An 18433-nucleotide genomic window follows, 5' to 3' on the forward strand; every position below is an offset into this window, starting at 1 on the left:
TTTAATTAATACATTTACTTTTATTTGCATTCATTAATTGAAATATATTTATGACTATTGAAATGTTGCGAGCGCCGTATTTATTTTTACAAGTACGAAAGAAACATTGTAACTGCCAGGAATCGAACCGAAATCTTTTGGATTGGAAGTATGCGACGCTGACCGCACGGGCATGAGGCCATAAATGGAATTTCGTAGTTTCAAATGATATATACATATTTATAAACTTTTTTCAGGGTAGGGGAATAATATTATTTCGTTTTTATAACACGATTTGATAACAAATACACTTTCTAAATACACCAAACTTATTTATGATGTGTTACAATATTTTTTAAAACATTGTGCAAAAGATCCCGGGTGTAATTTGAATTATTATGTGTAACTGTAAAATACCATTGTTGGTTCAAAACGTATTTGAATATTCAACATTACTTTTAAATATCCGTACCGATTGTGCTGAAAATCGGTGGACGATCGTTAAATTACGTAATATTAATAGTTCAAACGACGAAAATATGATTGAAAATTTTAATCGATAGTTATTACAATCAAGTGGAAGAGAGATGCCACGCATGAGTACAATGAGCAAACAGGAGACATCAGTAGTGGGACATCCGTAGGGGGACACTTTTTCGTGCGTTCAGCCGGCGTTCATCGATTTATCCCATACAGCACACAATGTTGCAGTAACATGTCTGTGATATTGCAGTAACATTACAATGTTTCGAATAGATTACATTTCAACTGCCATGTTTCTGGAATATTTCATAAACATTTCATTGAACACATAGTACTCATGTCTATAAATGAAGTTTCAGATACATTTCAAGTAGTTAGGAATAGCCGATCCGGGGACAGTGGTGCTTGGTGCAGGATTCAGGATTGGTGACCCTTGACCCCTGACGTCACTGTTATGACCTTTGACCGATGACATCATCACCGATTTCCTGGAAATTTCCCGATTTTCCGCCAATTTTCCTCAAAATTTCCCGTTTTTCCCTCAAATTTTCCTCAAAATTTCCCATTTCCCTACAAAATTTCCCTACAAATTTTCCCCATTCCCCCAAAATTCTAACTACCATCCCATCTCCGGATAGCGGGTTGGTATCCCCCTTACCTACCCACCCATCTCCGGATAGCGGGTTGGTATCCCCCTTACCTACCCACCCATAGATGACATCACCGCACCCTCATCTTGGATTATGTCCTATCCGGTCACCATCATTTCCGACCGCCATTTTGGATTCAATTTTCGCATGCTCTATCATTCCATTATTATTATGCAATCATATAGTATATCATCATATTATCTGACCGTCATCTTGGATGACATCATCACCGCCATCTTGGATTACATCATTTCCATTAACCATTTTGATTTCTAGAACTTTATACTGTCTCTATTACATCACCACTGATAAGACTTAGGGTTTCGGATTTAATATTTTCACATTAATATTATACAATCACTAATTTGTTTTATAGAAACACCCGCCATTTTTAATCATGAAATCACACCTACCACCACTGAATTGAGTGCCCCGCTCCTATGTTGTACTTTTCGTTACGACGACATCATACCATTTACATGCATTACACTTTTCTTTACGGTCACATAACCATCGCCATATTGTATGACCTTGGCCCCAACTGACATTTAGAATTCTACAATCTTAGATTCAACCATTTTAAATTATGTAATCACACCTAACACCACACAATCTAGCACCCTACTCCTATGTGTTGATATTTTCATTATAGTAATAGTAATTTTATCTTCTGAAGGCAGCCATATTGGATTTTTTAATCCTCACCTTTAACCTATGACATCATGAACATCATATTGGACTATGTCGTCATCACCAGCTCCAAAGCCATCTTGGACTATAGAACTTTCGATCATTTTGAATTATGACATCACGCCTATCTCGTAATCTAGTGCCCCACTCCTACATGTTGCAGTTGTCGTTAAGACACCAAGCACCCATACTTATCATTATGATTATATATATTTATTTCATCTTCTGTAGGCAGACATATTGTATTGTCATCACTGTAGCTCCTTTCGAACGACATCTTGGACTATATTGTCTTCACTTGACCTATAACATCTTAAGTATGTCCCTCACCTTGAACTTTCCACTATATTGGATTATAGCATTTATATATGCCATCTTATCGCCAACACTATCTTGGCATCATCATATTACTGTCGACACCCTGAACTTCCCGCCATCTTAGACTATATCATCACATTTGACTTATAACATATCCACACCGCCGCCATCTTAGATTTTGTTATCACCAACTTTAATCTTGACCACCAACATATTGTATTATCATCTCATGTATGCACCCCCATACTTGATTATATAATCATACTATCTTTCATCCACTGCTAGAGTATGTAGATTAATTATTCGTGATGAGCATCACGTGATCATCCCAAACACTAAGATAAAATATATATATTCCTAGTATTACCATTAAACTTATCACGGTCCTTATACCAAAGTCATACTGCAGGACTTGTGCACTGTAGCACTTTACTCAAACTGACTTACATAGCTTATGTTTTCTTTACATGATTTCAATTGCGACTACAATTTCTTTGAGGGCTTTCATTGGCGCCTACAATTTCTTTGAGGGCTTTCATTTGCGCTTACATTTTCCTTGAGGGCTTTCATTTGCGCTTACAATTTCTTTGAGGGCTTTCATTTGCGCTTACATTTTCTTTGAGGGCTTTCATTTGCGCTTACAATTTCTTTGGGGGCTTTCATTTGCGACTACAATTTCTTTGAGGGCTTTCATTTGCGCTTACAATTTCTATGAGGGGCTTTCATTTGCGACTACAATTTCTTTGAGGACTTTCCTTTACACTTATGTTTTCTTTGAGTGTTTTAAGTTTCGCTTATTTTTTCTTTACATGCATTCCTTTGCGATTACATTTTCTTTATATTGTAACTCAGTATCTCATGTAAACAATATTTAAGTATCCATATATATCATTAATCTTAATAGCAAATGTTATGGTCATGCATGCATCCTTATTTTTATAGTTGTCACCATAAATTAAGCAGGATAAATTAAGGGAAATAAAAAAAAACATAGTATGAATGAAAAATTTATTTTATTTACAACGTTTATTTTATACACAGTTCTACACAAAGATATATACATCTATTTATCTAGTGGGTCGAAATGACTAATTCTCAGCTCCAGACGGTTCACCGAATTCAGCGTCCAACCAGATCCTTTACCCATATATCCTTCTTCTTCCTTGCAGAGTTTTTCAATACTCTGTTTAACTGACTGCTTCACATCGTTTGAAGTATAAATTACAGCAGCCGATGTCTTGAAAGCACGCTTGCTCACTCGATTCTCGTGCGGCTCCGGTTTACCATATAGACAATCCAACCATAAGTTATATTTTAAAGGCCCATGCGATGTTGTATCATCCATAATCTGTTGTATTATATTCTGCTCAATATCACCCAGAAAAGTGCAAATATCTTTGGCCTCACTAAAAGTATTTAGATAATAATAGTCTTTCAGAACTCCTCCAAATGCAGATTGTGCCAAGTAAAATCCATTATCAGTTGTCTGTAACTGACCAAGAATAGTGTTAGATTTATGTCCAGATGACGATACGGGTGGTTGTTGCTGCTGATCTCCTTGAATGCCGGAGCCTGTGCACATGGGTACCTCTAGTTTAAATTGAGGAGTCATGATGTTCACATGCTGTTCTACAGGCAAGCGAACTGCACCTTTACAAATCTTCATATGTCTTTTCAAACTATCAATGCGAGTAAACCACTGATTGCACTTAACACACTGAATCTTTATACGAGAGGGACTCTTCATGCATTTACTTCTCTCGTGCCTTCGCGCATGATGAGCAAATGCAAACATCATGTCGCAGTAGTTGCAAGGATGTCTATTTGATGTGCCTTCCATGTCTCGGTTAGCTGTGTCCAAGACCGATGGTGCTTCACTTAAGTTTGGTGTGCTATTTTCAAAATCAATGTAACGCTGTTGTGCTGATGTCCTCACTTTCGACCGCCTAGCTCTTCCTTTGCATATCTTCAGGTGTATTTTCAAGTCATCATTGCGAGTAAACTTCTTCCAACATTCATCACATCTAATCATAGTGCGAGACGGATTCTTCAGGCAATTACTCTTCTCATGACGTCTCATATTAAAACTTGTTGAAAACATCATATTACAGTGCGGACACCGATGCTTCATTGGTGGCGATGGCTCCATGCAGGATTCCGAAGAACTCGCGGTAGGATCCATACTCTCCCCAGATGTCTTTGTAGTTAAACAAGAAAGATAGCTCCCAAGCGATGTTCACTCTTCGGAGTCAGGATGACAACTAAGCTACTAATTCCATCCACATCCCTACATATATAAAGACAACCCCTACCCCCACTACAACACTCTTCATATCATCAACATGTTTACTTAGGACTCAGCTTACACAGGGTCTCTCTCTCTCTTCTACTCCAAATCATTCAACTATCATAGAAGTCTTGAAACTATCTAGATGATGCAGATTCATAACCTGACCAATTCAATCATGAGATGATTCTTGGTATGGTAAACACAACTTAAATACATCTTCTCCAGCTGTCATGATCTATTATTAATAAAATGCCTCATATCCTCTTAAATATTAACATCCTTATAGGACTTTGCACACCTCAGTTAATTTCAAAAACTCCCAGCCACTATATCTACGCGGAACAATAAATAATTAATACTATCCCAACTTAGTCTCACACCAGCATATTTGTGTAATATTATCCACTTTATTTTTCGTAAAGTTACCATTCCAACATAACCTACTGACATAATACTTAGATATCGTTATGTAGCATTCCATCCCATTATATCAGTTAAAGTTGTTACCGTGCATAACTATACTCTAGCCATTGTTCCAAAGCAGCCAGAATTTAATACTATCAGCCCATCATCATCAAACTACTTAATATAATTCCATAAACATTTACTATATGCAAAGATTAACTACACCATAGTAAATATACAACATAGGTCCACCCAACAATCCAAAATGAATGTCGGTCAAAAGACAGTTTTAAATCTACGAGCCATGACATACATTCCTATTCCTCAGCCTGCAGTACCCAACATTCTTCAGCTTACAAACTCTTTAAATTAAACATTTAATTATGTATTTCCTTTCATTCTTTTAATGTTTCTTGCAGTAAAGATTCTTTTTTGAGTCAAATACTATTTACAGACAATACAATTCACCATCCTGCCATATAAAAAAAGAGATCATATCTCGACTTAACCATAGGATAAATCCATGCAGCATCTAAAAAATCAACTAAATAGATAATACTTAAGATATGAACAAAGTCCGATCTGACATCCTGGTCGAGTCATTGCATATGAATACAAATAGGAGGAGGGACCATAACATATGGATACAAATATGAGGAGGAGGAGGAGGGATCGTAGCTTATGGATACAAATATGAGGAGGAGGGATCGTAGCATACATAAATTACACCCAACTTTACTCAAATACCAACTATATCAACCAGAAAGTAAATTATAAGAGGTATGTTTGCAATTTAAATTACTTTCCGATCGATCATTCAGAAACCCAGGCATAAAACACATAAATATCGTCGAAGATCAAAAGAACTGCAAAGTCAACATATAATATTGTCACGGTCTGAAAATTTCATTACTTTTTTTTCTTAAATTTTATTGTAATTTTGTTTCTCGTCAGGTTTACGTGTTGGTGTACGTGCACGTTTCCAGGCTCGGCCGGTTGATTTCGACACGCGGGTATGGGAATATAGGTTGCTGCGACATTAGTTTACAGGCACCGCGGGCTTTTGCGAGGCTGCGTGGTTAGCTAATTCTCGCGGGTTGCTGGCCAGGGCCCGTTGAGAGGTTGCAACACGCCGTTCCAGAAAAACCTGCTACGCTACGCTAGTCTCTTGTTTGTCGCGCGAGGCTTTTGAGTACGCGTTTCGAGGACTCTGTCCTGATTAGTGATGCCATCTTGCGTCCGAGTTTGGAAACGTAGACGGAAAAATAACAATCGAGCAGCGCAAGAGGGAGAGGGGGAAACTCGTGCGCGCCTGCGCGGAAGGAATAGCTGACTTCACTTGTTTTTTCATTTTTTTCCTTGTGGGAAGGGAGGGGACCGCGAGTTGCCTTGTGGATAAGTTTTCCCGGTGTTCGTGTGTTTTTTTTTTGTTTTTCCGGCATGGCCTAGTTTTGTAGTTAAAACCTCCTTCCAGGGAGGGGCCGAGGCTTTTTGCCTGGGGACCTCTCTGGAAGCCGAGTCCTCGTCGGTTTGAAACAACTTTGCTTCGCCTCAAGTCAGAAGGGTAAGTGGTTGGCCATGGCTCGTTCGCCACAATCATTTCTTGGACGATCTTCGTCTTAATCTTTTAAGTAATAATGTAGTATTCCACCTCTATTATTTATTATTTGGTTTTGGGAAAAATCGACGTCTGGTTATAAGCATGCAGGTAGTGGTAACTGGGAAGTATACTATCCTTCCGCGTAGCTGTGACGACGAGAGAACCGCCATGTTGTAGAGATAATTGTTTGCCGGCTGACGTCACTTTAATGTGTATTTAATGTATTTATTTATTCGTTAATCCCATCCCATTGTAAAATGCTTTATTATTAATTTGTTAATCAAATATTTGGTTGATTATTATTATTTTTTTTATTATCCTAGTGAATAAAATCTGTGCTTGAATGAACTAATCATGTTTCTTTTCAGTACATAAATTATACCCTACACTTCCTGTATAGGGAGAAGACTTGATCTCGAGTACCATGCTTACCAACAGCTACCACCCCCCAAATGTTATAGGTTATTTATTGTTATGTGTATAGGTGTACGCGGGACGTCTGACGGAGCCCCGTCACAAGTGGTGTGAGGCTTCGGGTAGTCTCTTGTAGGGTTGTTTGTGCTTTATTTTTTTTTTCTCTCTTCTCTTGTTCTTCCGAATTTAATAATGTTTTATTATAGAGCAGTGCAAGCAGGGTCGTGTGGGAGCACGCGGCGGACGTGTTGCGTTGTGCTTCACGTATTTTTATTAGTAATGTTACTGTTGTTCTGTTTAAATTTAATGGATAAAAAGTTTTTGGTTTAGTTAAGTTAAGTCAGTGAGTCAGTCAGTCAGTCAGTCAGTCATCGGGTCGTTCAGGTCACCTATTAGGTTTTATTAAGTTTTAATTACGTAAATTCTAATGCCGGTTTTTGGTTTAGGAACGATGTTAAAACTTGTGTTAAGTAATGTTATAGACAGTGCTTGTTGCGGACGTGGAAAGTCATGTGTCGTGGAGCGGTGACGAGCGGCGCGACGGTCAGCTGTGCGCTGACCTTGAGCGGTTTCCGGCCTGGCGCGACACGGCTCGGCACGGCGCGGCAAGAATCGTTCCGGCCCGGTGTTTACCGGCCGGCTGGACGTCAGACAGATAAGAGTTTCACAGTTATTTTTTTTTAATGATTAATTTTATGTGCGTCATTGACTACACCACACCGTCTAATTTTTTTTATGAGTTAATTTAATAATGTGGAGAGCAATAAATTTTAATAGCAGTTATTTATTTGTCATTATAATTATTTTTGTTTTGATAATAATTAATTTTTTTTTGAACTTTTCTTTTCGAATTATAGGAGGTACACATTAGAAGGGATTAGCTCTGAGAATAGTGTGAGGTTTGTTTATTTGTGTAGGTTAAGGGAATGAACTCCAGGGGAACAGTCTTTGAGATGAGAGAGTTGTTGTGATTGTCCAGCCATAGGAGATGAGCTGGGACAATTTGAGGTGTCCCTGGGAGAGTAGGGACGGTAGCGCAGACCCATAGAAGATGGGCTGGCTACTGGTTAAGGGTCGGGAGAACCCTGTGTTGTTAGTAGTTGGGGCAGGAGTTCCCCATGGTAGTACCGGAAGTGGCTATCCCGTACGGGATAAGGGTACCACTTCAATTAATTTGGTTTGTGGGGTTAGAGTCCCCTGTTGTGTAGTGGGCCTATAGGAGATAGGCACTACAGCGAAATTTTTGGTTGCCCTGGAGGTAAATTCCCTGGGTTAAGTTAAGGAATTGTTCTTAAAGTTAGGAAGTAGGGAAATGTGAATCATTGTTGGAGAGTGAGTTAGTGTACCTGCCTACGTATTAAAGTAAATTTTATTGAATTAATTTATGAGAAAGTTTATTGTGTTAAGGATAATGGAAGTGAGTTATTTTTTTTAAAATTGGTTTTTGAGTAAAGTATTTTAAGTAATAAAGTTAAATAATAGAGTGAGTGGGGACAGTTATGATTGAGTATTTTTGAATTTATTTTGTTTATCACACTTGGAATGTAATGTTCTAATTTTTTCTCTCAACATAATTAAAATTGAAATAATTTTTTTTTAATACAGTACCCCTTATACATTTGTTGATACAAGTAATAAAGCATTTTTTTATTTATTTACAATTTTATTTTAATTACAAAAAAAAATTTGAATATAGATTTGTGATACAGAGAAATTTTTTTTTAATGAGTTGTTTTGTTTGTGCTTGATTCTAATCGGTTTTGTAAAAGTAGTGTTACAGTATTCAGTTCAGTGGTGACCTGGGACTGACTGCATGACTAAGAAGACTGAGCATGGTGTTACTGGCTGCACATCAGAGTGAATCTGATGGCACCACCAGTAGCTGTTGTTTCGAGGTGTTGCTGTTTTCACCAGACGAGACCAACCAGCTGCTTGCTGCCTACAGCATAGCAGATGTTAAGGTGAAAGTAATTTTATTTTTCTTATCCTGTTCATTAATTTTTTTTTTAATTTTGGTCTAGGATGTTTAATGCAATTTTTATTTCAGCTTTCATGGTTTATTAATAACAGGCAGATGTTAAGCGAATAAAGTAAAGTATTTTTTTTTGAGCAGTTTGATTTTATGATTGTCGATTCTGGAGTTTATTTATTTTTCTAAGAGACTAAGTTAAATAGTAAATAATGGTTAAAAGTAACTTACCTAATTTTTGCCTTGTTTTGATTGTTGATTTTGGCTATGGCCCTGGTTCGATTGAGTAGTTACTGTGTTAATAAAATTTATTTGTTGAAGATGCCATTTTAGGAAGTTAACGGAGTAATGTAATACAGACCCTGGAGGAATGGGCTGTAGCGTGAGGGCATGGAGGCCCTGGTTGTGACTGGGTTCGCAGGGTAGGCGACCCTTAGTAAATGAGAATTTTTTTTTGTTGTTGTTGGGTTAGAGTCCCACAAGGTGTGTCCACAGGAGGTGGATGTTAGGCATCTATCGGCTTTTTTTGTTTTGAAAAAGTTAGAAGCATGTTGATAGTCATCGATTTCAGGTCGGAGTCATTTTTGAACCAGGTGCCAGAGGTCAGATCGTCAGAATAATTTAAAATTTGATTGATGAGATTATTTGTAAAATTATTTAGTTTTGGTATTGAGGTTTGTGGCTGTGGGGATGTTAAATAATTTTTTTTTAAAGACTTTTCAAATAGTTAATCTATACCCATCTTTGTTTAGAATCGATTAACTATTAGTGTTGACCAAGTACAAAAGTATTTTCATTTACCTATTTGTCGCTGTCACATTTATCAGGAGAACTTGTATGTCAAACTTAAGATACCTATTGTTCATGTTAATTCCAATTGGAAATTATTTCAGTTTGTTGCGGTACCTTTCCGCTGGAAAAATAACACTTGCCACTTGGAGCACGAGCCAAACTTTTTAGCCGTAAATAATGAGCAACTGGTGACCATTCAGGGTAGAAATTTGTTGGATTGTCGTCCCTTCGAAGACAGTTTATGTTTTGTGCCCAGATTTTCAGGTGATGCCATGGGAAGTTCTCTATGTCCTAAAGCTTTGTTTCAGGGAGTGACTGCAGAGAAACTTGGTGAACTGTGTGCTTACAGATGCCATTCGGGAACCCACCTCATGATTACGCAAGCTGGTCCTGAACGGTATTTTCTAACTAACCCTGTTGGTAAACTAGAAGTGCAATGTTTAGTGAATAAGAACCAAACCTTGTTTTTAGCGGCTGCAGATCGACCTGGCGCTGTGGACATTGAGGTCCCTTGCGATTGTCGCCTGTACATGAATGATGAGCTTAAAATTAATGAACTTTATCCGTGTGATTTTCTTTCTAAAGCTAAATTCCAAATGATTCATGTGATTCCAGCTGCTTGGTCAAAATTAAAAAAATTAAAGATTTTACCTTTAACAGCATCTTCACACACAGTTTTTCCTTCATTAGAAGATTGTTTAGACGAGGATTGGCCTTCTGTTATTCCTCACTTGAATTTGGTCGTTTCACGTTCTTTTACGAGGCCCGACGAATTACAGCTGCGAGACCCGGTGGAAGTTGTAAGCTTTTTGTTAAAACATTTACAAAGTATTTCTTTATTTGTGATTGGTGGTACTTTATTACTAATTGTTGTAAGAAACCCTTATCTAGTGGGGATTGGTACCTTCCCCCGCGTATCAGCTTTTAGTGAAAATGTCATGTTAACAATGGAGATAAGCATAACTGTATTTATACTTGGTGTCATAATGTGTATGATTCTTTTTCTGCTATGGAAATGGTTGTCACTCAAGTGGAAATTACGGAAAACTGAGGAAATCTCACCTACTGTACAGACTGATGTTGCAACTACAAGTGAAAACTTTAACTTACGTGATCAATTTTCTGAGAACTGTCGATTAAAATCTAAGTTGGTTAGTGAGTCAGGTGAGGAATTTCATGTCTACCTCACCCTGTGTGATTAATTTTATAGAACTGATGTTTATGTTTGATTTGTTTTCCCCATCAAGGGCACATAGTTGTTAAACACTTTTGTGGTTAGGATTTATAATGTTTTTGTAATTAACTGTTCAGTTCAGAGGTTTTACTTTTTGCTTAAAGAATAAAAAAAAAAAGAGACGACAATCGAGGATGAATCTAGGGGTCCAAGCAATTATTAATCTAGGGTTAATTTTTTTTTTTAATTTATTTGTCTACGCTCGCCTTTGATTTAACCTGGGTAGGGATACCTTGTTCCTGGTCTATCCCCTCCCCTGTCCGAACCTGTGTGCACTCGTGCCTCTGAAGACAGTGTAATTCCTTTTTCCACAGACTCAAGTGAGGCAGAGTTGTTAGCAACAAGTGTTTATGTTTTCTTTTTCTTTCTTGAAGAAGAGACAGTGCATCGATGTAACACATCCAGAGACTTCAACGATTACGTTACGTAAGTTATGTGAAGAACTTTCCTTCGCCATGTATGTCCTCCTGACTGAGGACCATGTGTTGTGCAGCCATTGAACTTGTGTGGGAGATGGACTACTGTTTCCTCCACTGTTGTGTGGTGGGCTGCTTATAACTCATGAGGAGTTATACGGTGGAAGCCCCTTCCCAAATTGGTTGCTGTGTGTATGCGAACTTTCTGTCTAAAAAGAATGAAGAAACGGATCAGCGTGGGGCTCGTTTTCGTCGACTTGGGCCGAACGAAGAAATCAGTTACTCTCGGCCAACCAGTGACAATGCTATTTTTTTTTTCTGTTCTGTAGCTAGTAGCTGCAGAGGCGTGTTATGAAGATCTTGGACTTCACCTAATCCTATGGACATTTCAGGTTCCTTTCCTGATGTTTATCCTTTGTTTTCCTGACTTGTATAGTCCATTCCTTTGTTTTTCTTGGAGGCCAAGCTCCCATTTTACTTTAGCTGTGTTTGTTTCATTTTATTGACATATTTATGATCATCTTTGTTGTTGTTGTTGGAGAATAACATGCCCCTGGACTCATCCTTGGTTAGTTATGCTGTTTATGGAACTGATAAAGAGTAAATGTAGGGTGGATCTTTTTGTGTTAATCAGTCACTTTATAAAATGTGAACATTGTTTGCTAATTATTCAATAGGGTCACTTCACAGCTTTACTTAATGGAATAATTAACTTTTCTTTTTTTGTTATCAACCTTGTATTAACATAATGTTTTGATATGACGTTAAGAATAACCCCCCCCCCCTAATTAACTTGTTTAAATAGGCTTGACAGTGTCGTGTATGTTCTTTGGTGAGATTTTGATACTGGTGTTGAAATTTTTGTTCAGTTTCACTGGGGAGACATCCCCGATGACATGCTGCGAGGAAGGCAGGCTGAGGGCAGAACTGCTCTGAAGGCTGGATCCTGGGTGTGAGCTGCAGATCACACTTCAAGGTCTCTTCTCTCCAGCTTCAACTAGGGCTGATCTGTCCACGGTTCATGCCTCTCCTAGTTGTATGTCGTACGAGTAGTTTTACGATGTGCCAGCCACCATCGATTCTTACAGGAAAGAATTGTTTCCTGGGCTATTTTGTATTTTGTATTGGTTTAACTTTTTCAGTTTAGACTTTGAATGTAATTGTTGTGGTAAAACCTAACCTTCGTGCGCTGTCTTGGTCGAGTAGGCATTTAACTTATAAATTTTTGCCCCTTGGTCTTATTCATTGTTAGGAATTTTTATGGCTTGTGGGGCACAAGCCCTTGTAGACCGCGGTAATGTCACGGTCTGAAAATTTCATTACTTTTTTTTTCTTAAATTTTATTGTAATTTTGTTTCTCGTCAGGTTTACGTGTTGGTGTACGTGCACGTTTCCAGGCTCGGCCGGTTGATTTCGACACGCGGGTATGGGAATATAGGTTGCTGCGACATTAGTTTACAGGCACCGCGGGCTTTTGCGAGGCTGCGTGGTTAGCTAATTCTCGCGGGTTGCTGGCCAGGGCCCGCTGAGAGGTTGCAACACGCCGTTCCAGAAAAACCTGCTACGCTACGCTAGTCTCTTGTTTGTCGCGCGAGGCTTTTGAGTACGCGTTTCGAGGACTCTGTCCTGATTAGTGATGCCATCTTGCGTCCGAGTTTGGAAACGTAGACGGAAAAATAACAATCGAGCAGCGCAAGAGGGAGAGGGGGAAACTCGTGCGCGCCTGCGCGGAAGGAATAGCTGACTTCACTTGTTTTTACATTTTTTTCCTTGTGGGAAGGGAGGGGACCGCGAGTTGCCTTGTGGATAAGTTTTCCCGGTGTTCGTGTGTTTTTTTTTGTTTTTCCGGCATGGCCTAGTTTTGTAGTTAAAACCTCCTTCCAGGGAGGGGCCGAGGCTTTTTGCCTGGGGACCTCTCTGGAAGCCGAGTCCTCGTCGGTTTGAAACAACTTTGCTTCGCCTCAAGTCAGAAGGGTAAGTGGTTGGCCATGGCTCGTTCGCCACAATCATTTCTTGGACGATCTTCGTCTTAATCTTTTAAGTAATAATGTAGTATTCCACCTCTATTATTTATTATTTGGTTTTGGGAAAAATCGACGTCTGGTTATAAGCATGCAGGTAGTGGTAACTGGGAAGTATACTATCCTTCCGCGTAGCTGTGACGACGAGAGAACCGCCATGTTGTAGAGATAATTGTTTGCCGGCTGACGTCACTTTAATGTGTATTTAATGTATTTATTTATTCGTTAATCCCATCCCATTGTAAAATGCTTTATTATTAATTTGTTAATCAAATATTTGGTTGATTATTATTATTTTTTTTATTATCCTAGTGAATAAAATCTGTGCTTGAATGAACTAATCATGTTTCTTTTCAGTACATAAATTATACCCTACACTTCCTGTATAGGGAGAAGACTTGATCTCGAGTACCATGCTTACCAACAGCTACCACCCCCCAAATGTTATAGGTTATTTATTGTTATGTGTATAGGTGTACGCGGGACGTCTGACGGAGCCCCGTCACAATATCACAGTCTAAGCCATAAGATCTATGTCCATCGCATTTATATCAACCATTTCCCTTATACACCTTAAGTGTATGAAATGCAAGGCCAGCAAAAATAAATACCTGATACATATTGTCCATTTTAATTGTCCTTTTCACGATGTAAATACTTGTAATGATTATGCGTAGAGATTCCGAATAAAATTTCTTACTTAAATAACAACTACTATGCCACCAATTCATATTATAATTACTGCTAATAACTCTCCTTACCCACATAATATGAACGTAAAGACAAAAATTACTCAACATGTTAGTAGATCTACACAACAACAATATATAAAGTCATATGTATAAGCATTTACAAAACTTGCACGAATCAAGAAGTTAAACCATACAGGCTAAACATTACTTTAAACCTTAAATATGTAGATCATAAATATATTATTTTCAGAAGGATTGAAACTGTATTTGGCATAAGCATTGCCGCTAAGCTACATACATACAAGTTAATGGCATTAGAACTCATACGATTATTGAGTAACAATTTTGAAGCAACATCTATAATGTAATGTTAGAAAAAAGGAGAAGTAAATGAAATGAGAAGAATCTAGAATTGACAACAAATGCTGGAATTTGACTCACAGCTTTATTTTACTATATATATCACTGATACAGCTAGGTAAATTATACCAGGAACAAGTTTTACACTTTCAATTACGTCCAACAATATTCGGTGATTCTGGATTCAACTGCGAAAACATATCATGAAAGAAAATGTTCTTTATCAGGTTCTTGTAGTCGGACATTACTTAATGTGCCAAGTTAAATCTCTTTAGGTGAATATCTATTACACACCGTTAGTGAACAATCATTTCCAACTGCTTCACTTGAAAATCACATCATCATCATCTGGAAGCCGGCGAGATCTTGTAAACTGGAGGCCAGTCTCATAGTAGTTTGTGCTGGGCTGGATGCTTTCATAAGAATGAAATTATATGTTGCAGCGACTCATGTGCACATTCAAAATATCGCTTCGTGAAAACAACTTTCCACATCTATCACACTGATGCGACTTGGAGGTAGGATTCACAAGACAATGATGTTCTTCATGTCGCCGAGCACTACTGCTGCTTGCAAACTTCTGCTTACAATATCTACACAAAATTTCGGATTTACACTTCACAATATGGAGGTTAAAATTTTCTCGTCGCATCAACAACTTTCCACATCTGTCACACAGAAGTATTATATCGGGGGAAGTCTTCATACATTCATATTTTCCAGCACGTGATGATTCTGGTGACACTATAGGTGATGTAGGCGTTGGTGATGACGGGTGCGATGACCTCGGCTTCATTTCCTGTGTAGTAGAATGATTCACTGCTAGTGATCTACCACTAAATGTTTGGCCCATTGCAGGAGAAAAAATAACTCGGGAAGGCTATCCCAATGAGTCTCCGCTATTTAAAGCCCAGAAACAAACTGATGGATTGCTATTTACATTGCGCCTTATATACTCTCGAAACCATGATCACATCATATTTACCAATCAAAAGAAGCCGAGTTCTCTTACTTACATAAATATGTATTCACATGGACATGCATGGACATGCACTGCACTCACTGAATACACACAGTGGCCACACATGTGACTAAAACTAGCTCCAAATGGATCCAAATACCTTCAGTAGCTATAATAGCTCCAACTGCTACCATAGCTCCAACTATCTCCAATAGCCCAAATAAGTTCATTAGCTTCAACTATCTCCAATAGCCCAAATAAGTTCATTAGTTCCAACTAGCTCCAATAGTCCAACTAACTTCATTAACTCCAACTAGCTCAAATAGTCCAACTAACTTCATTAGCTCCACCTAGCCCCAATAGTCCAACTATCTCCAACTAGCTCCAATATCAACAACTGCTACATTATCCCCAACTAACTTCATTAGCTCCAACTAGCTCCAACAGCTCCAACTAGCTCCAACAGCTTCAACTAGCTCCAATATATCCAACTAGCTCCAATAGTTCCAACTGCTATAATAGTCAAACTGATAAAATGACTCAAAATTAATCCAACTGCTAAAATAGCTCCAAACGGCTCCAACTATCCAAATAAATCCAATAGCTCCAACTAGCTCTAATAGCTACAATAGCGTTAACTAGCTTCAGTACTTACAATTAGCTCCAACCTCATCTGACTCTAGCGCCTCAATTGCCCCACAGACTCCAAAGCACCAACAGATTTCAGATATAAGATTACACGAAATAAAATTTAAAAAAAGTTTATATTTATATTAAAATTTATTTCACAATTTTATACACGTTTCGGTAAAACATATTATTGTATGTAGCCTGCTCTCCTTAGTTAACGAAGTATAGTCAATGTTTCTTTGGTGATGGATACTTTTTCGGCATTTTGAAAAGCAACTAGAAGTCTTAACCTATCGACTAATATATTAGGATCAGCCCATGATGTGTAATCTATCTCGCTTATTGTTATTAATATTTTTAAGCTATCTGAAGTCTTCTGTTTTAACAACCGTCTCATTGTCTTCCACGCAGTGATCATCATAAGAATGACCAGGTTTATTTATTTTAACACGACGTTTCCATCGTTTAGGTCTCACCGCTTCAACATATTCTTTAATCTTTTTTATCTTCGGGTGCTTCATCAAAGTCTTTGATGTTTTCAGTAACACAACACTTCCCTTGTTTAGATCTCACAACTTCATCACATTCTTCAATCTTGTCAGTTTCGGACACTTCATCAAAATCTTCGATACCTACATTTCCATCGTTGAGGTCTCTAAAACTTCATCACAGTTCATAATCTTGTGAGCTTTAGGAGCCGCATTACAGTCTTCGATATTGCCAGCTTCGAGTGCTTCATCGAAATCTTTGAAGTTGTCAGCTTCAGCCTGTTCTATGTTGTTCATAATTTAGTGAAGGTAACTTTAATTTGGTGTAAATAATTTTTTTTTATTTCGAATGAAGACACTACTTTCTTCATTAGATTTCAATTCTATTTCATTAGTGATATCTAGTTAGAGTTGGTAGAACCAGCATTTTCAACTTCGAGTTCATAATAATTTTTTAATAATTTATCTTCTTTCCTCTTCTGTGCTGTTGTAGACCTGACCTCGTTATCATTAGATAGCCTGGTTGCACATATCTTGTGATGTTTATTCAACAAATATCTTCGGCCAAAGTATTTCTGACACAGATTGCAACTAAATGGCTTTTGGTAAGGACTTAATGTACACTCTGCTCTGTCATGTCGCTTCGCATTTTTTTTTTCCCTCAAGGTGAACTCCTTGTCGCAATATACACACCTGCGTCCTTTCGATAACATTGCTGGCAACGACTCAGAATACATATCAGCTTCTACGACTAATACCAGATGCATATTGGGAGTTTTAATTTGTAACAAATACTTAAATATTATTTTTTAAACATGCCATCAGCGGTAACTAATTTTCCTTTTTTTAAAATATGTAGGTTGCAAGTAGTTTCGCTTCATGCTAACATATATCACCACATGCTGTGTCAAAGTTAAGTTTGTGTATAATTAGGTAGGATGCTCTCTTACAGTCACAAGAGATGGAGAGATTCGCTAGACCTCTAGGGGGGAAGAATTCTTTCTCAAGGAAAATATCAGGTAACATACCGAACTGATGCTGGTAGCGATAAATAATCCATGTTAGCTTCTACAGCCAATACAACTTATATGTTATTTTAATAGTAGACTTATAAAATTCCAACACCAAGAATAAATGTTTCTACTTAGATAAATAAAATCATAAATTGGAGAAAGAGATTTATCAATGTATTTTAATATTAGAATATGTCGTTGCGGATTAATGTGTGTTGACAGCTTTTAACATTTTAATTTTTTTTATAACAACTGCCTGCAGTCAGCTAAAGAAAAATAAAGCTATAATAAAATTAATTATCTCCCACGACGGCCAATTTATTTTCTGATGTAGGTGGGCACCATATATTTTATGCTTGCATATTTGTATTAGATATATTTAAAAACATATGCTGAAGCATATATATGTTAACATATCTAAAATTTAATTTATTTATGCTTAAGCATAATGGTTGGATTGTCTATATGGTAAACCGGAGCCGCACGAGAATCGAGTGAGCAAGCGTGCTTTCAAGACATCGGCTGCTGTAATTTATACTTCAAACGATGTGAAGCAGTCAGTTAAACAGAGTATTGAAAAACTCTGCAAGGAAGAAGAAGAATATATGGGTAAAGGATCTGGTTGGACGCTGAATTCGGTGAACCGTCTGGAGCTGAGAATTAGTCATTTCGACCCACTAGATAAATAGATGTATATATCTTTGTGTAGAACTGTGTATAAAATAAACGTTGTAAATAAAATAAATTTTTCATTCATACTATGTTTTTTTTATTTCCCTTAATTTATCCTGCTTAATTTATGGTGACAACTATAAAAATAAGGATGCATGCATGACCATAACATTTGCTATTAAGATTAATGATATATATGGATACTTAAATATTGTTTACATGAGATACTGAGTTACAATATAAAGAAAATGTAATCGCAAAGGAATGCATGTAAAGAAAAAATAAGCGAAACTTAAAACACTCAAAGAAAACATAAGTGTAAAGGAAAGTCCTCAAAGAAATTGTAGTCGCAAATG

General features: G+C 37.5%; 1 long non-coding RNA gene across 1 annotated transcript; it reads left to right on the plus strand.

The window, feature by feature from the left end:
- The first annotated feature begins 5708 nt into the window (after nt 1-5708).
- LOC134531636 (uncharacterized) lies at nt 5709-13598 on the plus strand. Its single transcript, XR_010075050.1, has 2 exons — nt 5709-8784; nt 12110-13598. It is a non-coding gene; the product is annotated as an uncharacterized LOC134531636 (long non-coding RNA).
- Nucleotides 13599-18433: the final 4835 nt, after the last annotated feature.

This window comes from Bacillus rossius, chromosome 5 (assembly GCF_032445375.1).
Source record: "Bacillus rossius redtenbacheri isolate Brsri chromosome 5, Brsri_v3, whole genome shotgun sequence".
NCBI classification, from domain to species: Eukaryota; Metazoa; Arthropoda; class Insecta; order Phasmatodea; family Bacillidae; genus Bacillus; species Bacillus rossius.